Here is a 26087-nt window from a genome sequence, read left to right on the forward strand (position 1 = left end):
CTCTCCCCCACCTCCACCATTGCTCTCCCCATCATTGCTCTCCCCCATCCCCATCATTGCTCTCCCCCCACCTCCTCCATCATTGCTTCCTCAAAATATCCATCATTGCTCTCTCCCACCTTCTCCATCATTGTCATATCTCCCCCCACCACCTCCATCATTGCCATATCTCCCCCACCTGCTCCATCATCATTGCCATATCTCCCCCCACCTCCTCCATCATCATTGCCATATCTCCCCCCACCACCTCCATCATTGCCATATCTCCCCCACCTGATCCGTCATCATTGCCATATCTCCCCTCACCTCCTCCATCACCATGCCATGCATATCTCCCCCCACCTTCTCCATCATTTCCATGCCATATCTCCCCCACCCCCTCCATCACCATTGCTCTCGCTTATCTCTCCCCCACCATCACCATTGCTCTCCTTCATCTCCCCCCACCCTCACCATTGCTCTCCCTCATCTCACCCCCACCATCACCATTGCTCTCCCTCATCTCCCCCACCATCACCATTTGTCTCCTTCATCTCCCCCCACCATCACCATTGCTCTCCCTCATCCCCCCCATCACCATTTCTCTCCCTCATCTCCCCCCCACCATCACCATTGCTCTCCTTCATCTCCCCCCCACCATCACTATTTCTCTCCCTCATCTCCCCACACCATCACCATTGCTCTCCTTCATCTCCCCCCACCATCACCATTGCTTTAATTCATCTCCCCCTCCACCATCACCATTGCTCTCCCTCATCTCTCCCCCACCATCACCATTGATCTCCCTCATCTCACCCCACCATTACCGTTGCTCTCCCTCATTTCCCCCCACCATCACCATTGCTCTCCTTCATCTCCCCGCACCATCACCATTGCTCTCCTTCATCTCCCCCCACCATCACTGTCCCCATTTCCCCCCCATAACAGTCCCCATCCCCCCCACCATCACTGTCCCCATCCCCCCCCCCATTTCCAGTCCATTGTATTAGTTAAAAACAAAACAAAAAAAACTTACCTCTCAGCATGCTCCCCCACAGCATAGTGCTCTGCTTCCTGCCCGGCATCTTTCTCCCTGATACAGGCTGGTGCTGCATGATGACGTCATCAAGCAGCGCGAGCCTGTGTCAGGGAGGAAGCACTGGGCAGGAAGCAGAGGTGAGGACAGATCCCTCTAGCTTCGCTGCCATTTTCCTTCTGTCAGCAGTGGAGCTGGAGCGATCACTCCCTTCCCGCCGCACAGGATGAGGGCAATCTGGCCATTGGTCCCCCGCAGCCTGGAGATCCTAGAAGCAGACCAGATTTCCCTCATTAGCCACACTGCAAGGGCCCTCCTGACCCTCCGGGCCCTAGCAGTGAGGAGCACCGGCGGCCATGTTAACCAGGGGTCCCGTGCATCCTGCTCGGGGGCCCACTGAGGACCCGGAAACATCGTAGAATTCTCCGGTGTCCCGGTGCCCCAGTCCGACCCTGGGCGCGTGGGACATTGAGGGGGGGATAATGTGTGAAAATAGGTTGACTTATGCAGATTAAAAACATGTGGGGTGCTTCTGCAACAAGCAGTATAGTTGTGGGTTTTAAGGTGTCTAATGATGAACAACATGTCTTCCTAAGGGGAGTCTTTGTCCCTATCCATACAATGGGTGCATTCTTGGGGCCAGGGTGCAGCCATAGGCAAAAACCAATTCAGGTAATCGCTTCTCGGCCTTTTGACTAAGATCAAGTGTAGTATATTTTCTTTTCAGTTTAATATCTGATACGTCCCCTATACGTCCACCTATTTTCACACATTCTCCTCTCCCCCCTAATGCCCCACGCGCCTCAAGACCGGGAAGGGTGGGGGGTAGAGAGGGTAACTAATTATTGAACAAAGGAGCAGCAGTCCCCCCTGCTTCCCAGTCTGTAGGCTCCCTACAGACTGAAGCTGGCTGCTGCAGCACAGCTAGATAAAAGCCAGGAGCCCATTATGACACAAGCAATGTCTGTTCCATTCTTCCATTCTTGCATTATTACATTGTCCCATTGTTAGGGGGCAATGGAATAATGGGACAATGGAATAATGCAAGAATGCAAGAATGGAAGAATGGAACAGATATTGCACGTGTCATAATGGGCTCCTGGCTTTTATCTGGCAGTGCTGCAGCAGCCAGCTTCAGTCTGTAGGGAGCCTACAGACTGGGAAGCAGGGGGGACCGCAGCTCATTTGTTCATTAATTAGTTATCCAATTTTTACAATTCTGACCACTGTCACTTTATGAGGTAATTACTCTGGAACGCTTCAATGGATCCCCCTGATTCTGAGAATGTTTTTTCGTGACATATTGTACTTCATGATTGTGGTAAAATTTCTTCGATATCACTTGCGTTAATTTGTGAAAAATTTGAATTTTTATGCCCTTAAATCAGAGAGATGTGTCACATAAAATAGTTAATAAATAACATTTCCCACATGTCTACTTTACATCAGCACAATTTTGGAACCAAAATTTTTTTTTATTAGGGAGCTATAAGGGTTAAAAGATGACCAGCGATTTCTCGTTTTTCCAACAAAATTTACAAAACCATTTTTTTAGGGACCAAATGACATTTGAAGTGACTTTGAGGGGTCTTTATGACAGAAAATACCCAAAAGTGACACCATTCTAAAAACTGCACCCCTCAAGGTGCTCAAAACCACATTCAAGAACTTTATTAACCCTTCAGGTGCTTCACGGGAATTTTTGGAATGTGGAAGAAAACAAATTAACATTTAACTTTTTTCACAAAAATGTTATTTTAGACCCAATTTTTTTTTATTTTCGCAGGAGTAACAGGAAAAAATGGACCCCAAAATTTGTTGTGCAATTTCCCCTGAGCACGCAGATACCCCATACGTGGGGAAAAACCACGGTTTGGGCACACGGCAGGGTTCGGAAGGGAAGGAGCGCTATTTGACTTTTTGATTGTAAAATTTGCTTGAATAATTAGCGGCCGCCATGTTCCGTTTGGAGTGCCCCTGATGTGCCTAAACAGTGGAAACCCCACACAAGTGACACCATTTTGGAAACTAGACCCCTCAGGGAACTTATCTAGGTGTGTAATGAGCACCTTGAACCCCCAGATGCTTCACAAAAGTTTAGAACATTGAGCCGTAAAAATAAAATTTTCACATTTTTCCCACAAAAATGTTTTTCAGCCTCCAATTTTGCATTTTCATGAGGGTAATGTGACGCCCTGCTGCGCATGGTGCCACAGAACCCAGAAGGGTGCACAGACGGATTTCTCCACAAGAGGACCTCACTACATGCAAACACCTCCACCTTCCACCTCATACCAGCAGAGGGTGCCCTGATAGGGATATATAAAGGGAAGGTGGAGCCAGGCAGCTCAGTTAGTCAGAGTCTAAGTTTTCTAGTGAGTGTTGCAGCGTGCTCAGTGAGAGCAGCACGCAGGCTGCTGTGTGAGGCAAGCTAGGCCTTCAGCAGTACTGAAGCCTAGTGAGGGCCCCGAGCGTGGCCGAAGGCGAGTGATAGAAAGGAGTGATAAAATGGGGCCGAGGAGCATACCAGGCTCACCCCAGTATATATACCGGACACCGGGTCCGAGCCTACAGGGACCCTTTACACCCAGTAGGGATAATTGGAATCCCAGGAGGACTACAAGTCCCTGGCAAACCTGAAGCAAGACACATACAGGACCAGGTACCACGAAGGCCCTGACGTCCAGGGAAAGTGGTTACCAACCAGAGGTCCTACTTCAGAGCAACAGGTGGAGAAGAAAAAGCAAGACACATAAGCTAGGCACAGTTGCAGGCTGGCCAGGAGCTTACACAGAGACAGACACGGATCAGGAGGCCTTATACCCACTCCCTGGGATGAAGTCCAAAAGTGCGCCCTTCACCTAGAGTACCCTGGACCGTATCTAACAGCTGTACTAGTAAAGGTAACGAAGCAAAAACCCCCTGTCTCTGTCCGTTACTCCGGCCGCACCATTATATCTCTACCTCCATCACAACGCCCAGCACACCATTCTACCATCTATCTATCTACACTGCCCTGAGGCCCGCTCCACCTGTGGGGAGCTATACCATCTTTATCTGCCTCGACACCTGCCTCAGAGGACTGCTGCAGCTCTGGTGAACTTTTAGTAGTAATTGCTACCCCTTTTGTGCACTGTCCGCCCTGGGCCAGCCACCGTGATATATATACTGTCCCCAAACAGTAGGGCCCCCGGGGGCGCGACATTACCAACTGGCGTCACGAACAGGATTGTGTGCCCGTTGCCACCGGGTACTGTGCGCCTTTAAAAGACTGTAAATCTTACTGTGGTGAAGTTTTTCCCGCCAATTGCCGCTGTTTCCCGCCATTATCTGCCATTTTCGGGTCACCGCACGGGAAGAAGAGGGGCGTAAACGCTGGAAGTGCACAAAGTCGAGGACACGCCCTGCCCCTGACGTCGTACCAGGAAGCGTCAGGTCCTGGAAGAAGCCAGAGGACGCTCTGACGTCAGAAGCGAGCGACGCAAGGTCCTGAAAGAAGACCGTCGCCCGCGGAGCTGCGGCCTACCTCAAAGAAAAGTTCAGAAGGTAGGCTCCGGTTCACTAGGGGGGCGCAACAATGTCCAAAGCCCAGCTGAGCGCCGGAATACCGGTTAACGGCCCCGATGTCCCACTTGCGCTCGGCGCTGAGCAGGCTGAAGTGGCCGCTCCACCAGCAGGGCCTGTAACCCCTGTCATACCTATGGCCCTGCCGTATATCCCGGGAGCGAAGTGGTTCCCCCAGTATAACGGCAAACAGGACACACTGTCCGGATTCAAGACGAAAATATGCGGCATACTGGACATGTACTCTATGACTGGCAAGCAGAGAGCCGCTGTAGTGTTAGGACAATTGACTGGTGCCACTGAGCGAGAAGTTGAAACCTGGCCAGCCGCAGACCAGGAATCAGTGTCCACCATCTTTAAGAGACTGCAAACAGCGTTTGAAAACCACACTGAATCAGATCTCCGGATGAGGTTCTACCATTGTGTCCAGAAACCCGAGGGCAGTATCCGGGACTATGCCTGGCGCTTACAGGAGGCCCTGCGGTCCCTGAAACAGGTTAGTCCAGCCAGCATCCATGATGAAAATAAAATGCTGACGGAACAGTTCATCTGGGGGTTAAAAGAGAGCAGAACTTACGGTGGTGGACCTTAGACCATCCAGATGCCACCTTTGACACCCTTAAGGACATGGCAATAAAGGGCCTGCAGCCTCTGGAAACAACAGACACTGCTATCCAGCGTTACCAGGGTGGGGCCACCCCCGTGCCTGCAGCACCCACAACTCCTTCACTAACGGCCGAAACAAGGATGCAAACAGTGCCCCCTAGCGAGCTAGACAGCCTACGCTCTGAGGTGCGCCAGCTATGTAAAACCCTGGCCACTGTCATGAGCACCCTGCAGCTACAGACGGAGCCTGAGCCGGAAGGAAGGATCTTGCTAGCCGACAGCCCTGAGGACGTCCCCTGGATGAGAAGAAGAAGGAGGACAACACCACCCCGGAGGGGGACAACGCCACCCCGTGGAAGGACCAACGTCCAACGGCGCCCTCCAGAGGACTTCATTTTCTATCACTGCCATAAAGCGGGCCACACCACGCGGAGGTGTCCTTTAAACGAGAAAACACTGGGGCCGAGGGTCGACACCCAGGAGTAGACCAACCAGGCCCAACAAACTGGTACCGCCAGTTCGTGGGAGGAAGATCTTTCCTGTCCATTGTGCTGGACGACATCGCGACACCTGCCCTGCTGGACACAGGATCTCAGGTAACCATTATGCCTGATGTCCTCTACAAAAGGTTCTGGTCCATAGACGAACTGAGCCCGCCAGCTCCAAACCTCTTCGTGTATGCCTCCAATGGCCTTCCCCTTAACCTAGTCGGGGTTAAGGATGTGGCAGTAAAGGTGGGAAGAGTGGAACTGAAGGACCAGGGACTAATTGTAGTAGAGACTAATCCTGATGATACAGACTTGTATATGGTACTTGGCACAAATATTGTTAGTAACTGTTTGGGAGAAGTGTTGTTCTTGCTCCAACAGATGGCTGACACCGCCAGACCAGGGCAGAGGAGGGTGCTCCAGAAAGAGATCCGAGCCCTTATGTACCAGCAACAGGTAAAGCTATCAGGTGGTGAAATCGGTAATGTGAGTTTGACAGACCCGATACCCATTGTGATTCCCCCAATGAGTGAAATGCTGATTTGGTATAGAGCAGCAATAGGTCTCAAAGGACGGAGCTACCAGGCGGTAGTAGAGCCCCTTAGCTCGGAGCATAGACCTACACTCTTGACTGCCAGAGGGGTAGTGGATGTACGCAATGGGAGAGTGCCCGTACGCCTCCTAAACTACGGGGACGACGAGATTAGATTACCATGCTACGCCACTGTTGCCAAACTGTACACAGTAGATAACAACTCCATACACACGGCGGAGTCCTTAACCTCACCAGATGAAGTGGAGGATAATGACCCGGGAACCCAGGTGGAGGATTGGTGTCAACAGCTCCATGTTGGGACAGACACCACTCCTGCCCATCAGAAACAGGGTGTACACCGGGTGGTTCAGGAATACGAGCAGGTATTCAGTAAACACCCACTTAACTTTGGGAGCATTAAAGGGGTACAACACCATATCCCCACAGGTGACCATCCACCCATCAAAGAACGTTACAGGCCTATACCACCAGCACACTACCAGAATTCGAAGGAGATGTTGCACGACATGAAGAAGGCAGGGGTAGTAAGGGATAGTTGTAGTCCCTGGGCAGCTCCCCTAGTTCTAGTCAGGAAAAAGGACGGAAGCATGAGAATGTGTGTAGATTACAGACAAGTAAATCGCATTACACATAAAGATGCATACCCTTTACCACGTATAGAGGAATCCCTGGCTGCCTTAAAGTCTGCAAATTACTTCTCCACCCTTGACCTCACTAGTGGGTACTGGCAAGTAGCTGTTGCTGAGGAGGATCCAGAGAAGACGGCCTTTACCACCCCGATGGGACTCTACGAGTTCAATAGTATGCCGTTTGGACTCTGCAACGCCCCCGAAACATTCCAGAGATTGATGGAGTGCTGCCTGGGACACCGCAACTTCGAGACTGTACTACTTTACCTGGACGACGTGATAGTGTACTCCAAGACGTATGAGGACCACTTGAAGCACCTGGCGGAGATATTTGAGTCGCTGTCCCGGTATAGGATGAAGCTGAAGCCCTCAAAGTGCCACCTGCTCAAGTGAAAGGTACAGTACCTGGGGCACATCGTTAGTCCAGAGGGAGTAGCACCAGACCCGGAGAATGTCACTGCCATCCAGAAATGGCCGGAGCCGAAGAGCCTCAAGGAGGTACGTCAGTTCCTGGGACTAGTCGGGTATTACCGGAGGTTTGTGAAGGACTATACCAAGAAAGCGGCGCCTTTGCAAGATCTCCTGGTAGGACAGTCCGGGAGAGGCAGAAACCCCCCGTTCCAGTGGGGTAAGGAGCAAGTTGAATCCTTTAAGGTGATGAAGGAGATTTTGACCGGCGAAGAGATCCTAGCCTACCCTGACTACAGCCAACCGTTCCTGCTGTACACAGATTCCAGCAATGAGGGATTAGGAGCTGTGTTAAGTCAGAAGCAGAATGGCCAAGAAAAGGTGATCGCCTATGCAAGCAGGAAGCTCCGCCAGACCGAGAGGAACCCAGAGAACTATAGCAGCTTCAAGTTGGAGTTCCTGGCCCTGGTCTGGGCCATCACCGAGCAGTTCAAACACTACCTAGCCTCCAGTAAGTTCACTGCCTACACAGACAATAACCCCTTGACTCATCTGGAAACAGTCAAGTTAGGAGCCATGGAACAACGATGGATGGCTCGGCTGTCAAACTACCAGTTCACCGTTAAATACTGGGCAGGCCGCAAGAATGCCAACGCCGATGCCCTGTCCAGGATGCCTCACCAGTCGAACACTGAAGAAGTGGATGACCTGGAAGAGATTGAGCTACCTGCCTTCCACCGTAATGGAATGGTCCACAAGCAACAAGCCTCCAGGAGGCATCGCGGTAAGACGCTAAACCCTTTGCCTCACCACAGCTGGAAGGAGACCCAGGACAGTGACCCGGTTGTCAGCCGTATCAAAGAACTGATAACCCAGGAAGGTTCCTCCCTGGAGAAGGAAGCATCTCTACAAACCAAGCAACTGTGGGGTGAGAGAAGCCGGCTGTTCATCTATAGGGAAAAGCTGTGCCGAAGGTATGTCAACCCGAGGACCCAAGAGATGGTGTGGCAGATCGTAGTGCCCAAAACGGACATCCAGATGGTGTTGGAGGCCTACCACGATCAAGCGGGGCACTTTGGCTGGAAGAAGCTAGAAACCCTGCTAAAAGGTCGGTTTTACTGGGTTGGAATGCGGAGCTCCATAGAGAGATGGTGCCGAGACTGTGAACCCTGTAGCCTCAGAAGAAAAGACTACAGCAGCCAGAAGGCACCCCTGCAACCCAACAAGACAACTCGACCCTTGGAGATCGTGGCTCTGGATCATGTCAAGCTGTCACCCAGCAGGTCATGATATTCCTATGCCCTGACCATGGTGGATCACTACTCCCGGTTCCTGGTGGTCACCCCCGTCAAGGATCTGACGGCAGAAACTGCGGCGAAGACGTTTCAGGCGTACTTCTGCAGGCCCCATGGATACCCGGAGCAGGTGCTGACAGATCAAGGCTCAGCCTTTGAAGCCGAATTGTTCAAGGAGTTCTGCCATCTGTACGGGTGTAAAAAGATCCGGACTACACCGTACCACCCCCAAACCAACGGTTTCTGTGAAAAGATGAATAACATCGTCATCGACCTGCTGAAGACCTTACCACCAGAGGAGAAAAATCAGTGGCCAGACCTACTACCTGACCTGGTAGATCTGTACAACCACATACCTGTGAGTTACACCAATTGTACTCCAGCATATCTCATGAGTGCACGACCTGGGAAGTTGCCCATGGACCTGGAGCTTGGTGTAGTAGAACCAGAAGCAGATATGTCCACTGAGGACTGGGACACGACCAGACAGGAGCAGTACAGGAGAGTACAATCCTGTGTCGAAGACAGTCTGAATAGGGTAAGAGACAAGCAGGAAGCTCACTACAATAAAAGTGCACCAGCAGAACCCTTCACACCAGGAGAAATGGTGTTAAAGAGAAAAAGAAGAAACCATAAACTTGATGACCAGTGGGAGAGAGAACCCTACACTGTGTTAAAGTCAAGATTCGATAGCAGGAAGACCTGTCTGATTACCAAGGACGGAGGACGAACGACTGCAATAGTATCAAGAGACCACCTGAAGTTGTGTCCAGGTCTGCTAAAGCCTCAGGAAGAAGTGCCTCTCATCATACCGGAGGAGCTTAAAGAAGAAGTAATCCATACTGAATTAGGAGATTTCCCGGCAGATTGGCCTCAAATAGGAGGAGCAGTGATAATACCTGTAATCCCCTTCTTCCAACAGCCAGAAGACCCTCCACAGCATGTAGAACCTGTGAGTGCCCCAGAAGAGCCTGCTCAAGAAGAATCCCCGGAAGAAGGATCCTCGGTTGGAGCAGAGCAAGAAGGCCCAGTCAATGGTACACTTGCCAGTCCCATGGAGAGGTTAAGGCAGTATTACAACATACCCACACATAGAACTGACAGGGTAACAAACACAGATACCATCCACACTCCCGTACTGCGTAGATCCACACATAGCACCAAAGGCCAGGCCCCTGTTAGGTTTAGTGAATAAGCAGAGATACCTACAGTATAAATAGTTGCCCCTGGGGAATGTTATAATTGTGAAATTGCCATGTACTTAATTATTGTTTTGTTTTGCCTTGCTTATGGACAATTTACGTGATATGGACACTTTTCTATTATATTTAGTTACCCGTAAGGGTATATATAAAAAGACTCTGTGGCTAAGGACTGTGAGCAGCCCAAAACCTGTTCATGTACATAGTTGCACTCCCTGGAGTGCCTTGTTTCTGACCACTGAACAAAAACCCGTTTGGCGTGGCGGAAGACGTGGTCCATCACCTGGATCACCTATGCCCTGCAGCCACGCCCAGGGTCTACGTGGAGGGTTTGCGGACGAGTCCCTCATGCTACCATGTACTTTTGGTGAAAAGGACACCAGGTTACGGGACTTGCCGTAACCTTATTATTGTAAATATTATTGTAGTTGTTATTATTGTTGTTTAACTTGTTTTTCCAAAAAAATGCTTGAGTCCAGGAGTACTGTGCTTTACTAGGGTGGAATGTGGCGCCCTTCTGCGCATGGTGCCACAGAACCCAGAAGGGTGCGCGGACAGATTTCTCCACAAGAGGCCCTCACTACATGCAAACACCTCCACCTTCCACCACATACCAGCAGAGGGAGCCCTGATAGGGATATATAAAGGGAAGGTGGAGCCAGGCAGCTCAGTTAGTCAGAGTCTAAGTTTTCTAGTGAGTGTTTCAGCGTGCTCAGTGAGAGCAGCACGCAGGCTGCTGTGTGAGGCAAGCTAGGCCTCCAGCAGTACTGAAGCAAAGTGAGGGCCCCGAGCGTGGCGGAAGGCGAGTGATAGAAAGGAGTGATAAAAGGGGGCAGAGGAGCATACCAGGCTCACCCCAGTATATATACCGGACACCAGGTCCGAGCCTACAGGGACCCTTTACACCCAGTAGGGATAACCGGAATCCCAGGAGGACTACAAATCCCTGGCAAACCTGAAGCTAGACACATACAGGACCAGGTACCACGAAGGCCCCGACGTCCAGGGAAAGTGGTTACCAACCGGAGGTCCTACTTCAGAGCAACAGGTGGAGAAGAAAATGTAAGACACATAAGCTAGGCACAGTTGCAGGCTGGCCAGGAGCTTACACAGAGACAGACACGGATCAGGAGGCCTTATACCCGCTCCCTGGGGAGAAGTCCAAAAGTGCGCCCTTCACCTAAAGTACCCTGGACCGTATCTAACAGCTTTACCAGTAAAGGTAACAAAGCAAAACCCCCTGTCTCTGTCCGTTACTCCGGCCGCACCATTATATCTCTACCTGCCCCACAACGCCCAGCACACCATTCTACCATCTATCTATCTACACTGCCCTGAGGCCCGCTCCACCTGTGGGGAGCTGTACCATCTTTAGCTGCCTTGACACCTGCCTCAGAGGACTGCTGCAGCGCTGGTGACCTTCACCAGACACCACAGGTGGCGTCACGAATTCTCAGAACTTTTAGTAGTAATTGCTACCCCTTTTGTGCACTGTCCGCCCTGGGCCAGCCACCGTGATATATATACTGTCCCCAAACAGTAGGGCCCCTGGGGGCGCGACAGTAACAGGAGAAATTGCACCATGCAATTTGTTGTGCAATTCCTCCTGAGCACGCTGATTCCCCATATGTGGGGGAAAACCACTGTTTGGGCACACGGCAGAGCTCGGAAGAGAAGGAGCGCCATTTGAATTTTTGAATGTAAAATTTGCTTGAATAATTAGAGGACGCCATGTTGCAATTGGAGAGCCCCTGATGTGACTAAACAGTGGAAACCCCCCACAAGTGACAACATTTTGGAAACTAGACCCCTCAGGAAACTTATCTAGATGTGTAATGAGCACCTTGAATCCCCAGGTGTTTCACAGAAGTTTAGAACATTGAGCTGTAAAAATACAATTTTCACATTTTTCCCACAAAAATGTTTTTCAGCCCCCAATTTTGCATTTTCATAAGGGTAACAGAAGAAATTGCACCATGCAGTTTGTTGTGCAATTTCTCCTGAGTAAGCAGATACCACATATGTGGGGGAAAACCACTGTTTGGGCGCACGGCATGGTTTGGAAGGGAAGGAGCGCCATTTGACTTTTTGAATGTAAAATTTGCTTGTATGCTTGAATGCGGATGTGCCCCTGATGTGCCTAAACAGTGGAAAAACCCCACAAGTGACACCATTTTGGAAATTAGACCCCTCAGGGAACATATCTAGATTTGTGGTGGACACCCTGAACCCCCAAGTGCTTTACAGAAGTTTATAACATGGAGCCGTGAAAATAAAAAAATCAAACTTTTTCCTCAAAAATGGATTTAGCTCCAATTTTTTTATTTTCACAAGGGTAAGAGGAGAAAATGGACCCCTAAAACTGTTGTGCAATTTCTCCTGAGTACGCCAATACCCCATATGTGGGGAAAATACAGTGTTTGGGCACACGGCAGAGTTCAGAAGGGAAGGAGCACTGTGTGACTTTTTGAACGCAAAATTGGCTGGAATTGAGAGCGGACGCCATGTCGTGTTTGGAGAGCCCCTGATGTGCCTAAATAGTGGAAACCCCCCACAAGTGACCCCATTTTGGAAACTACACCCCTCAAGGATTTTATCAAGGGGTATAATTAACATTTTGAACCCAGAGGTACGACACAGAATTTGATAACATTAGATCATCATATTGAATAAGTTGTCATTAGTCTTGAGAGCAAGTGCTCGTTACTTGAGTTTGCATAAGGAACACGGGTATGCACCATGTATCGCGCGTGCTCGAGTGACATGCTCGAGTCCCTGTTCGCATGTTTCATGGTTATTAGACACCCAAAAAAAAACATGCGGGGATCGCTCGTGCATGGCAGGCAATCCCCGCAAGTTTTTTTTGGCCACGAAGCATATGGGGCAGAGGCTCAAGCATGTCACTTGAGCACTCGTGATATTCAGTGCATACCCGAGCACCCGATGCAAATTCAAGGAGCGAGCACCTGCGCTCAACACTAGTTGCCATATCGTCATCTTTTTTTTTTTTAATTTTGAAAAAAATCCCTAGCCCAACCCTAACCCTAGCCCAACCCAAACCCTAGCCTAACCCTAACCCCAACCCTAACCCCAACCGAAGCCCAACCCTAATTTTAGCCCAACCCTAACCCTTGCCCAACCCTAACTCCAACCCTAACCCTAGCCCAACCCTAACCCTATCCCAACCCTAACCCCAACCCCAACCCTAACCCTAGCCCAACCCTAGCCCAACCCTAACCCCAACCCTAGCCCAACCCTAACCCTAGCCCAACCCTAACTCTAGCACAACCCTAGCCCAACCCTAACCCTAACACAACCCTAACCCTAGCACAACGCTAACCCTAACCCTAGAGTTTATTTTTTACGCCGTTCCTTGTGCGTTATTAGTGATTAGATGACTTTATTCTTCGGGTCGGTGCGATTATAGCGATACCAAAATCCTATTGGGTTTTTATGATTGACAGCTGTCACACACTAAAGACGCATTTTTTTGTAAAATCTAGTTTCTGCATCTTCACATTTTGAGAGCTATAATTTTTGCATATTTTGGCCGACAGAGTCATGTGACGCCTTGTTTTTGCGGGATGACTTGACATTTTTATTGGTACCATTTTCAGGCACTTGACATTTTTTGATCGCTTTCTATTCCGATTATTAGGAGGCAGAATAAATTAAACCAGCAATTCCAGAATTGTTTTTATGTTTTTTTTTATGCTGTTCCACGTGTGGTAAAATTTATAAGGCAGCGTTATTCTTTGGGTCAGTACGTTTACAGCGGTACCACATTTATATAGTTTTTCTATGTTTTGGCGCTTTTACACAATAAAAGCTATTTTATAGAAAAAAATATTTTTTTGCATCGCTTTATTCTGAGAGCTATAACGTTTTAATATTTGGGCTGATGGAGCTGTATGGTGGCTTGTTTTTTGCAGGACAAGATGACGTTTTCAGTGGTACCATTTTTATTTATATTCGTCTTTTTGATCGCGTGTTATTTCATTTTTTGTTTGGTGGTATGATGATAAAGCATTGTTGTTTGCTTCATTTTTTTTTTTTTTACTGTGTTCACTAAAGGGGTTAACTAGTGGGACAGTTTTATAGCTCAGGTCGTTCCGGACGCGGTGATACCAAATATGTGTACTTTTATTGTTTTTTTTATTGTTTTTTTTCATAATAATATTTATTGATGGGTACATTATATTTTTATTTTTGGTGGATTTTTTTATTTTTTATTTTAATACTTTTACTAATTTTTTTATTTTTTTCTTCATTTTTTAACACTTTTTGGACTTTTATTCTGTGTCCCACTATGGGACTTTCACTTATTTTTTATTCTGATCGCCTGTATAGCACAGGAATGCAGCACCATCCCTGTGCTATACAGGCTGTCAGTGCTGCAGATGCAGAAGATATTTTGGTCACGCACTGCTCATGACCAAAATATCTTCCAGCTGTCTGGTGACCCGGATGTTGTCATGACGACATTGGGTCATCAGGGCAACATCAGGAAAGCCGCAGCAGACAGCGCTGGAGGCGGGGAGAGGAGGTGAGTATTGCGATCCCCTTCCCTTGCCCCCGCAATGCTGCGATCGACTTCGATTGCAGCATTGAGGGGGTTAATGTGCCGGGAGCGGTCCCAGCACATAGCATCGGCTGTCAGCTGTGACTATCAGCTGACACCCGGCGGCGATCGCCCCGCACTGCTTGTGTGCTGGTGCGCTCGCCATATGACCTAATAGTACGTCATTGGTCCAATTGGCCCAGGTCACCATGACGTACTATTAGATCACATGTCAGAATAGATTAAAAACGTGTGGGGTACATCTGCAACAAGCAGTATAGTTGTGTGTTTTAAGGTGTCATTTGATGAACGACATGTCTTCCTAAGGTAAGTCTTTGTCCGTAACCCTACAATGGGTACCTTCTTGGGGCCAGGGTGCAGCCATAGGCCAAAACAAATTCAGGAAATCGCTTCTCGGCCTTTTGGATAAGATCAAGTGTAGTATCTTTTCTTATCAGTTTAATATCTGATATGTCCCCTATACGTCCACTTATTTTTACAAATTCTCCTCTCCTCTCCCCCCTAATGTCCCACGCGCCTCAAGACCGGGTAGAGAGGATAACTAATTATTGAACAAACGAACAGCGGTCCCCCCTGCTTCCCAGTCTGTAGGCTCCCTACAGACTGAAGCTGGCTGCTGCAGCACAGCTAGATAAAAGCCAGGAGCCCATTATGACACATGAAATGTCTTCCATTCTTCCATTCTTGCATTATTCCATTGTCCCATTGCTAGGGGGCAATGGAACAATGGTAGAAGATGTAACCTGTGTGGTGGTGAGGGGCATATGTTTCGCAATTGCACTAGCCGGGCAAAAGCCCGGACTTATGCGGAGGCTGCCGTCTCCCCGGCCCTTGGTGAACCAATTCAGCCGTCGGTGACCAACGTCGGGCAGGCTCTGGAGTCTCGGGAAAGACCTAAGGACATCTTAAAGGGTGAGAAGGTTGGGATGGAGCAGAGAGCCGGCCCTCTTCGTAAAGCGGTCCCTGCATCGAATTCCTTTAAATTGGAGCAGACCACCCGTGGGCCGGAGCAGGGTGTCCCCCCCCAGGGGGTGCCCCTGTGTCGAAGGACCCCCCCATACTGTTTCTGTTGGGTTGGAGCAGGGCGCCTCCAATATGTTGACATTGTAGGGCCCTGTGGCAAGGACCCCAGTTACCCCTAGGGAGGCAAGCCAGCAGGACGTTATATTTTCTTCTCTAGGTGACCTGGTGGATGCCTCTTTGCTGACGGGATTGGATGGACAAGTGGAGGTGAAGAGAGACCATGTTGCGGTGGCTGAGGAGGACTGTACCAGTGACCTACTTGAGCCGGCTGGGAAGAGAGCTCGAGCAGAGATGGTTCCTAGAGCTGGCCCAGATTCCCCAAATTTTGAAATAGACGCCGACAAGATGTGGTTGAATCAAGTGATGTATCAGGGAATTCCATCTTCAGACTCGCAGAATATTGGAACTTTTAACTCCACAAATCCTGGCCTCTTGGAGCAGTTTGTGGAACGGAGCCTCTCGCAAGAGGGGATGATTATGAAGGACACACCCCCACCATAGTCCTAATGCCATTAATAAAATGTATATCTCTTAATATGAGATCTCTAAAGGGCTCTGTTCGCAGAGCTGCTCTTTTTGATTATTTGGAAACTTTGGATTTTGACGTATGTTTACTTACAGAGTGCGGCCTGCAGCATGCAATAAAATATGAAGACCTTAAGAAAGACTGGAAGCTAGGGCCTTCTGTGTGGTCTGGCGCAAATAGTAATAAGGCTGTGTGGGTTTGCTCTGCAAAGGTCGAAACATCAGCATCAACTCAGTAATAGAGGTGATGCCAGGCAGGGCAATCCTAGTGCACTTATGTATTAATAACTTTGTTTTTAGATTAATGTGTATGCTCCTCCTGACAAACTGGAGAGAATTCATCTATTTGAATTATTACCGGTGTTTTTTGTAGGGTCATCTCCTCTTCTGGTCGGAGGAGATTTTAATTGCCTCAGTGTGGACGAGCGACGGGGAGGGGGTGACCCGATCCGTAAGTTACATAAATCATGTTAACTCTTGAAAAATATTGTGACTGATTTTAAATTACGTGATGCCTGGAGGTCGCTCTCATCATCTGACCCTGGTTTTACTTGGTCTGGTCGGGTAGTGTCCTCCAGGATTGACTTTATATTTTTATCTGATGATTTTACACCTGTACAGTTTTTTTTGGTATCCAACTTATTTTCTGACCACAAAATGTTAATGTTGCACCTTTAGTATAATGGAGAGAAGAAGGTGGACAAGGGGTTGTGGCGGCTTCTGGAAGACCCCCAGGTACAGATGGTGTTTTGTAAGGCCTATGGAGGGTGGAGGGAATGTAGGCCTCTTGGTTCTAAGATGTTGGCTTGGTGGGAAGGTGTCAAAAAGAAAATTAAGACTTTCTTCATTAAAGTAGGGTTAAGTAAAGCTAGACAGAAAAAACTAACCTATTATAATCTAAATACAAGGCTACAAACACTATATAAATTTAAAGACTTAAGGCTAGAGGTGGAGGAGGATATTGATAACATCAAAGCAGAAATACAATGGTGGTTGGTGAGAGAGGGAGGGAGATTATTTTTAACTCCAAGGTGCAACACTTGTAAGAAGGAGAGGAGTGTACGCATTTTTTTTTCATAAAAGTAATGGATAAAAAGGAGATTATTGCCAGTTTGGATGGAGAAACCACATTACAAGGTATGAAGAATGTGGCTTTTAATTTTTACCTGTTTCTTTTTAGTGAAAAAAGTGCTGATGATCCTTTTTTACAGGAGGCTCTTAACATTCTAGATTTTAGTCTGAATTCTACAGATCAGGAGCTTTTATCGCAGGATATTTTTTAGAGGAGCTTTTAAGTGTTTTTAAAAGTTTCTCGAAGGGGAAGGCTCCAGGGGCCAATGGCCTACCAGTAGAATTTTATCTAACTTTTTGAGACGTTTAAAAGAAGATCCCTTAGTGACTCGCCCCCTGGGCCGCAGGGCACTCGAGACCGGGCCTCTGTACGATGCTGGGGGTAGTAGTGGTGGCAGCCCGGTCCCGTGGCTCAGGGTGGTCAGACCAAATGGCGGTCTATCAATCAGTGCTTTAAATGTCTGACTAAGCCACCCGTGGATTGCGGTCAGGGATAACCGTCGCTGCAGGGCAGACCGCTGGGGCTGGTATTGGTGTGCAGCACAGAGGTGGGGAGGAGTGTAGCCCCAGGGTAGTGTAGGTGGATGTTGGGGGTGATAGTTCCAGCTGCGATAGTCAGAATGCAGAGTCCGCTTAAACAGTTCATGGTCTTTATTTTAACAGATGGTAATGACCCAACAACAGTACCGGCTAGAAGGGGGCCTGGATGTCTGAGAACACTCGGGAAGCCCCTCTGGTCAGGGTGAGGCTGTAGGCCTACCGTGCTCTCTATGCTCTTTCTGACTATTCCCCCTCTTAGTGGTAAAATAGCCCACGTCCCTGAGCGTGCCGTATATTCTCACCCGTATAGCTTGCAACTTGGGCTCCTTTTTACCTCTTGCCTCTCTTGGCTTTGCTGGTCCCTTCTGTTGTGGCGGAGCCTTCGGGCTTTTTAGGCCAAAGGACATGAAATCCCTCGCAGATTGGTTATCTGCTGCTGGACTTAGAGTCTTTACAGCCTCGGACCCCATTGTCCGGTAGATTATTCTCCCTTTCTGCCAGGACAGGATCTCGGCACCGTACGTCCCTGGCTAACAGTTCCTCCACTGCCTCACGACCTCCTCAGCTACAGCTGAACTGTCCCTCCTTCTCTGGGACTAGTCTCACTCCTTAGCTAGGTCGTCCAGTTCTCCCTAACCCTGCCCCCAGTTCCAGCTTTTATAGGGGCAGCCAGCTCCCCCTACTGGCCTGGGACAGGAGGTGCTGTATGCTAATTGTCCCTAACCCGGGAACCTCCCTCCTGCTCTCAGACACAGCCTTTATTATTTGTGGCATCCAGGCCTGGGGTGACACATTCCCCCCTAGTAAACGTTTAGTACTCCGGGACTAAGCCTTTTTTGCCAAAAACAAACAGGATATTTATGCATGACCATGAAAACACTACAGGGAAGGAAATAGCAAACAACATCACATATTGAGTTCTTAGGGTCACAGTGTGGTCTGTGACCGGGTGTCCATTTCACCAACACAAGGGGAGCCTTAACCAGGTGGGGGTCTGTCCTTGCCCCGAGTCCTTGACAGTCTTTATTCATTCCTTTGGTTAAGCTCCGAACATATTTTACAAGAAAGTCCCGGTTACTCAAAGTTCATAACCTGTTAGTCCATATAGTCAACTGAAAGAAACTGAAAAAACATAATTACTGGTCATGCAATTAACTGTTTAAACATTTGACAACTATTTATAAGGGTTATTTACAGTTCTCTACACACCCTATATTTTCCAGCGAGCGGGTATCTGCCCCCTAGTGCTCCGGGTTGACCTGTGTAACCCACTGTCTGGTGGTGGTCTAACCTGGCTTTCTCCACTAGCATTTAGGATACAGCTACTAGCTGGGTTTACAGGTAGTGCAGGCAGCTGTCTGCGGGTCCTTTGGCTTACCGCAGGCATGGCAGGCTCACTGTCAGCAGAGGGTTGACTCTCCTGGGCTGCTGGCATGGGTTCTTCTGCCTCTGGGGCTGCTTGTTCTTCTGATTCTTCCTGCTCTCCTGTAGGTTCCTGCTGGGTTGGTTGAAGGAAGTGTAGAACGGGTACCACTATTGTGTCATTTATCCGAGTACAGGACCGGGGGAACTCTCCAAGAACTGTGCTGATCATTTCTTCCTTGTCCTCTGTGGGTACTGTGTAGGGTTCCCTTTCCCACTGGTCGTCCAGCTTGTGTAGCCTTCTCTTTCACTTCAGGACCTGCTCACCAGGTTCCAGGGGACCAGCAGGGGCGTGTTGGTTGAAGAGTCTCTCTTGCCTTTCTCTCACTTGGGCCAGGCTCTTCTCCACACTCTCCTGTACCTTCTTGTACTGCAGTCGCCTTTCTGTATCCCAGTACGCATCTGGGGAGGTGTCCTCGGGTGTTAGGACTCCCATCTCCAGGTCTATGGGCAGCTTACCTGGTCTGGCTCGCATCAGGTAAGCCGGGGTGCAGTTTGTAGCATTCACCGGGATATGGTTGTATAAGTCTATCAGGTCCGGTAGTTTTTCTGGCCACAGGCTGCGTTCCTCCAGGGGCAACGTCTTCAGGAGATCAATGACTATATTGTTCATTTTCTCACACATCCAGGTAAAGTAGGACGGTCTCGACGTTTCGGTGCCCTAGACAGCATTCCATCAGCCTCTGGAAGGTCCCTGGTGCGTTGCAGAGCCCGAAGGGCATACAGTTGAACTCGCTCAGTCCCATCAGGGTGGTGAAGGCGGTCTTCTCCTTGTCAGCCTCTGCCACAGGAACCTGCCAGTGCCCGCTAGTAAGGTCCAAAGTAGAAAAGAAGTTAGCTGATTTTAGTGCGGCTAAAGACTCCTCTATTCTAGGCAGCGGATATGCGTCTTTATGGGTGATACGGTTGATTTGTCTATAGTCCACGCACATTCTCATGGTGCCGTCTTTCTTTTTTACCAGAACCAAGGGGGCTGCCCAGGGGCTACAACTATCTCTAATGACCCCGGCTTCTTTCATTTCCCTCAGCATGCCCTTTGCATTCTTATAATGTGCAGGGGGTACAGGTCTGTGCCTCTCCTTTATTGGTGGGTGGCTCCCCGTGGGGATGTGGTGTTCTACCCCTTTCACTCTGCCGAAGTCCAGCGGGTGCTTACTAAAGATTCTCTCGTACTCCTGAACCACCCGGTAGATTCCTTGTTTTTGGTGCAGGGGAGTGGAGTCAGCACCCACATGGAGTTTCTGGCACCAGTCCTCCTTTTGTTTCTGGGGGCCATTACCCTCCACCTGTGGAGATGGAGGCAAAGGCTACACGGCCCTGATAGCTTTGTGTTCGACAGCAAACAGTTTGGCTAGTGTAGCGTACCTGGGTAAGTGTACCCCCCTCTCCCCAATGTTGAGAATGCGGACGGGCACCCTCCCATGACGGACATCAACCACCCCCCGGCCTGTCAAAATGGTGGGCCTGCTGTCTGAGTACACGGGTTCTACCATGGCTTGGTAGTCTCTGCCTCTCAACCCGATTGCAGTCCAACACCAGATCATCATTTCACTTTTGGGAGGCATGGAAATGGGGAATGGGTCACTCATTCTTACACTACCGATCTCACCACCAGACAGTTCTACCTGCTGCCATCTCATCAGGGCTTTTATCCCTTTGTTGAGGACTCTCTGTTGACTGGAACTAGCATTCACCGCCACCTGTTGTAGAATTACAATTACCTCTGAAAGACAATTTTCAATCACGTTAGCACCCACAGTTATTTTAGGGTGACTTTCACGACGGTCAATGTCCACAATAATCACTACCTGTGCGGGCAGTTCAACTTTACCAATCTTAATGGTCATCTCCTTGAACCCCATCTGCGGCACGGGCAAGCCATTACTGGCGATGATGCTTAAGTTACTGTCTGGATACCGTGTTATATCAGCATCAGTCCAATACTGCTTAAAAAGCACATAAGGGATAGTAGTTACTTGCGACCCGGTATCCAGCAAGGCGCTCATGGGGATACCGTCCAGCACCATGGGTAAAAACCGGGCGCCCCCCAACGTACTTATTACGCTAATTGTAAGGGCCTGGTGATCTTATGCCTGGGGGTTGGCTCTCTGCCCCAGGTTGGACCCGTTTAAATTACAGTACCTGGAAATGTGTCCGGGCTGGTTGCATCGACGGCAAATGGGCTGTCCATCCTCCGCGTAGCGGTCTGTGGGCCTCCCTCGGAATGACGAGGTCCTCCTCTGTCGACGCCACGGGATATCCTCCGAACTTGAAGCCAACTCGATGGGTCTTGCGTGTCCACTTGTAACGCCTGGACGGTCCTGGTCAACGCCGCGACGCTCCTGGTCAGCTCCAGGACTTGGTGGTGCAGATATTTCGATGGGGCTTGGTTCAGGGCCTTTGCCTCGGCCCCACAGAGTCCATAGAGGAGGGCGCCGCCTCCTGGTGGTAGGTGAGAGCAGGGCGCCGGGGGGTTATAACGCCACTTGTTGCAGGTCAGATCAGGGTTCTGAAAGAACATGAGGCGCAGCTGGGTCCTGTGGGCGCTAGACAGCAGACCTTCTATGAACTGTTCTGTTAGTAGCTTATCCGTATCCTGCACGCTGCCAGGGTCAGCTTGTTTGATGGCTCTCAAGGCTTCCTGCAAATTTAGGGCATAGTCTCTGATGCTGTCCTGTGCCCGCTGCTTACATCCGTAGAACCGCATTTTAATTTCAGCGGAGGTACGTGTATCAAAGGTACCCCACAGCCGGGCCAGAATGTCCTTTACAGTTCTTTTCTCCTCAGCGGGCCATGACTTTACCTCCCGCTGGGCTGTGCCAGTTAACTGCCCTGTCAGTATGCTGATCTTCTGTTCCTCTGTCAGGGGGTAAACTTGGAATAAACTGTACAGCCTTTCCTTAAAGTCAGTTAGTGCATGGGGCTCCCTGAACACTTGGGCATCCAGGCCACTCCAGGGATGTAAGGCAGGGAGAATGGCATCACCGCTGCTGCAGCTGCGCTGGTGGTAGTGGGCGCCTCCGCGTCCGACATCTTCCTCCCCCCTAGTTAAGTGTGGCCTACCTTCCGACGATCCTCATCTGTAGGCCGCGGATCCGCTGGTGCTGCTCCAGACGAGGACCTTGCGTTGCTCTCTCTCCCTTCCAGGACCTTGCGCAGCATCGGTGCGTAGGGCGGTGCTTCGGGTCTCGCGCGGTTTGAACGTCGACGCACCTCTTCTTCCCGCGCGACGTCCTGCAGATGGCGTCCGATGGCGGGAAAACGGCTGAAGATGGCGGGAGACGGCTGAAAATGGCGGGAAACGGCTCCGGATGGCGGGAAACCTCTTCTTAAGGTACGTGTACAGTCTTTTTCAGGCGCGCAATACCCGTTTGTGGCGGGTTGGTCACAATCCTGCCGGCTACGCCAAAGCTGACTCGCCCCCTGGGCTGTGGGGCACTCGGATCCGGGCAACAGGGCAATAATGGGGGTAGTAGTGGCAACCTGGTCCGTGGCTCAGGGTGGTCAGACCAGTGGCAGTCTTCTATATGTTTTGCAATGTCCGACTACGCCACCCGTGGATTGCGGTCAGGGCTAACCACCGCTGTAGTGCAGACCGCTGGGGCAGATGTGAATGTGCAGCGCTGAATAGTACAACGCCCCACGGGAGGAGTATGGCCCCAGGGCAGTATATAATGGATGATGGAGGGGATGATTCCGACCGCGATAGCCAGGAAACAGAGGCCTCTTAAACAGTTCAGGGTCTTTATTAGAACAGGTGAAATGACCCAAAAACAGGCCCGGCTAGGAGAGGGCCTGGATGTCTGAGAACAAGTGGGAAGCTGGCCCTGATCAGGGTGAGGGTGTAGGCCTATTGTGCTCTCTGTGCTCTCTCTGGCTATTTCCCTCCTCGTGGTGTAATAGCCCACATTCCTGAGCTCACCGTGTCTTCTCGCCCATATGGCCGGCGACTTGGGTCCCTTTTTACTCTTGGCCTGGTGCGGCTTCACCGGTCCCTTCTGCTGTGGCGGAACCTCCGGGCTTCTTAGGCCAAAGGACATACAGTCCCCTGCGGACTGGTTATTTGCTGTAGGACTTGGAATCCTAACAGCCTCGGACACCAAAGTCCGGTAGCTTAGTTTCTCTATCTGCCAGGACAGGCTCGCTTCGCCTCTTGTCCCTGGCTTGTGGCTTTCCTACTGCCACACGGCCTCTTAGGCTGCAACACAACTGTCTGTCCCTGCTCTGGGACACCTCTTTCTCCAGAGACAGGTTGTCCAGTTCTCACTAACCCTGCCCCCAGTTCCATCTTTTATAGGGGCAGCCTGCTCGCCCTACTGGCCTGGGACAGGAGGTATAAAATGCTTATGGTCCTTGACCAGAGAACCTCCCCCTTGCTCTCAGACACAGTTTTATTATACATTTGTGGCATCCAGGCCAGGGTGACACACATTTCTGAAATTTTGAAGATTATAAGAGAAGCGACTCTGGTAGCAGGAACCAAAGGTTGGCCCTGCTAGCGTTAGATTTTGAAAAAGCCTTTGCTAGAGTTTCACATAAATATTTATTCAGCGTTTTTAAAAAAATGTCAGTTCCTGATTATCTTTTAAATTGTATTAAGCTCTTATATAGCGATGCCTTTTCTCAAATTTCTCTTAATGGATTTTTGACAGGTAAAATACAGTTGAAATCTGGAGTGAAGCAGGGATGCCCGCTGTCCCCAATCCTGTTCATCTGTTACATGGAACCACTACTGTGCCAGATTAGGAGGGATAAGGTGATACGCAGGGTCCCTGTTACAGGGGATGGAGGGAGCCAAATCAAGGTATTTGGTTACATGGATGATGTCACAGTGATTTGTACAGACTCCGCTTCACTTCGAAGGGCAGTGAGGTGCACTAACTTTTTTAGCCAAGCCTCAGGATTTAAGCTAAACCTTAATAAATTGGAATGTATGGTAATAGGTTGCTGGGAGGTTGCTGAGTTGCCAGCAGTAAAAGTGAAGCTAGATAGTGTTAAGATCTTAGAGATTAGATTTAAAAAAGATAACAGTGGAGAAGAAAGTTGGAAAGAGGTACAGGAAAAAATGATTAAAAACTTTCCTTTTGGTGTCTTAGGAACCTTTCAATCGAAGGAAAGATCATGATTAAAAAAGCCGTTGTAGCGTCGGCGTCCCTGCCTCCTGCTAGGCAGGGACGCTGTTCCCCTCACCTCTCCACTCCGTGCCCGGCGTCCTCCTCCCGCTCTGCTGGCAGCGCGCGCTACTTCCCGGCCACTGTGCTTAGGGCGCGCGCGCGCGCGCTCCCCCTCTCTTAAAGGGGCCGCGCGCGCCGTCCTAAGGAGTCCCCGGCCAATGGCCGGAGGACCTCACCATATATAAGGCACCTCCTCCAAAATGGAGGTGCCCGAGCAATGTTGTTGCAAAGCCTTCACTCTGCTTCAGCCCTCAGGTCCCGTTACCAGTTACCTGCCAGTCACCTGCCAGATTCCTGCTTGATACCTGCCTGATATCCGTTTACCTGCTTGCAAGCCTGCGGTCCGACGGTCTGCCTTCCGACACCTGTCAGTCTGTCTATGGACCAGCCTGCCCGCTCACCTGGGAGCGCTCATCTGCTACCTGCCTGCTAGCCTACCTGGAGGCTCCGCCGTCACTTGCCGTGACCACCTACCTGTCCAGAGACTCATGCCTGCTCACCTGGGAGCGCTCACCTGCTACCTGTCTGCTAGCCTACCTGGTGGCTCTGCCGTCACTTGCCGTGACCACCTGCCCGTCCAGAGACTCTTGCCCGCTCACCTGGGAGCGCTCACCTGCTACCTGCCTGCTAGCCTACCTGGAGGCTCTGCCGTCACTTGCCGTGACCACCTGCCTGTCCAAAGACTCTCGCCCGCTCACCTGGGAGCGCTCACCAGCCATCTGCCTGCTGTCCTTCTACCCAGAGACTGTCCCTGTCACTTGCCGTGAGTACCCGTCCTTCTACTCAGAGACTGTCCCTGTCACTTGCCGTGACTACCTGCCCTTCTACCCAGAGACTGTCCCTGTCACTTGCCGTGACTACCTGCCCGTCTTCCCTGGGAGCCACCCGCTTCCTTACAAGGACCGCCCCCTTGTATAGCTGCTCAGAGGTTCCGCCTCCCAGACCCGTTACAGTTTTCTCGGGTCATGGAACCCGGTGGCACCCAAGCTCCCTCGCTCTCGGACCTATGTCATGAACTGTCCCGTCAGAGGTCCCAACAGGAGTCCATCCTGAGTCATCTGCGGAATGTCAACCCTCGTCTGGACACTCTGACTGCTCCACCGGCAACCACCGCTAGTGTCATGACTCGCAGCCCGGCAGCGCCGCTGCCCACCAATACCATGGCATCCTGCCCCGGACCCCGGCTTTCTGCACCTCCTCGCTTCGGAGGCGACCCCGCTCAAGCTCGGGGCTTCATAAACCAGTGCACCCTGCACTTTGAAATCCTGTCCCACCAGTTTATCTCCAACCAGGCCAAAGTAGCCTTCATCTTGTCCCATCTCACGGGGGAGGCACTGGCTTGGCTAAATCCTCTATGGGAGAGAGGAGACCCCCTGGTGTCCAACCTGCCAGCCTTTCTCACGGCTTTCCGGAAAGTCTTCGACGAACCCAGACGGAAGACCTCATCCGCATCATCTCTGCTACGCCTCCATCAAGGAAATCTCACCGTGGGCCAATATGCCATACGGTTCCGTACCCTTGCTTCGGAGCTGGCCTGGGAAAACGACGCCCTGGTGTCTGTCTTTTGGGAGGGTCTGTCCGGCTGTATTAAAGATGAACTCGCCGGTCGGGACATGCCTACCACTCTCGACGACTTAATAACTCTTGCCACCCGGATTGACATCCGGTTGCAGGAACGCGCCAAAGAGGTCACACGTGAGAGGAGGTTTCCACGTCTAACCCCTACCTTTCAGAAACCTGTCACTTCTCCCGCTACTCCCCAGGCGCACTCACCCGAGCCTATGCAGGTCGACCAGACCAAGATGGTCAAAACCCGTCAAGAGTTACGCCGTGCCGAGGGGAGCTGCTTCTACTGTGGCAGTAAGGAGCACCGGATCCGTTCCTGCCCGGAGAGGTCGGGAAACGCCTGTGTCTAGGATCGCTCAGAGAGGTCGTCCTAGACAAGAGTAAACCCTCTCCATCTCTGTTGCTGTCGGTCTCTATCATC

At 50.4% G+C, this 26087-nt stretch overlaps 2 pseudogenes; both read left to right on the forward strand.

Moving 5' to 3' along the window:
* Positions 1-1690: 1690 nt before the first annotated feature.
* Positions 1691-1791, forward strand: LOC141150967 (U2 spliceosomal RNA; annotated as a pseudogene).
* Positions 1792-14730: 12939 nt separating this feature from the next.
* LOC141150886 (U2 spliceosomal RNA) lies at positions 14731-14832 on the forward strand (annotated as a pseudogene).
* The last annotated feature ends 11255 nt before the right edge of the window (positions 14833-26087 follow it).

The sequence above is a fragment of the Phyllobates terribilis genome, unplaced genomic scaffold, assembly GCF_046119375.1.
Source record: "Phyllobates terribilis strain yellow unplaced genomic scaffold, ASM4611937v1 Scaffold_5__5_contigs__length_657084704, whole genome shotgun sequence".
In the NCBI taxonomy this organism is placed as follows: domain Eukaryota; kingdom Metazoa; phylum Chordata; class Amphibia; order Anura; family Dendrobatidae; genus Phyllobates; species Phyllobates terribilis.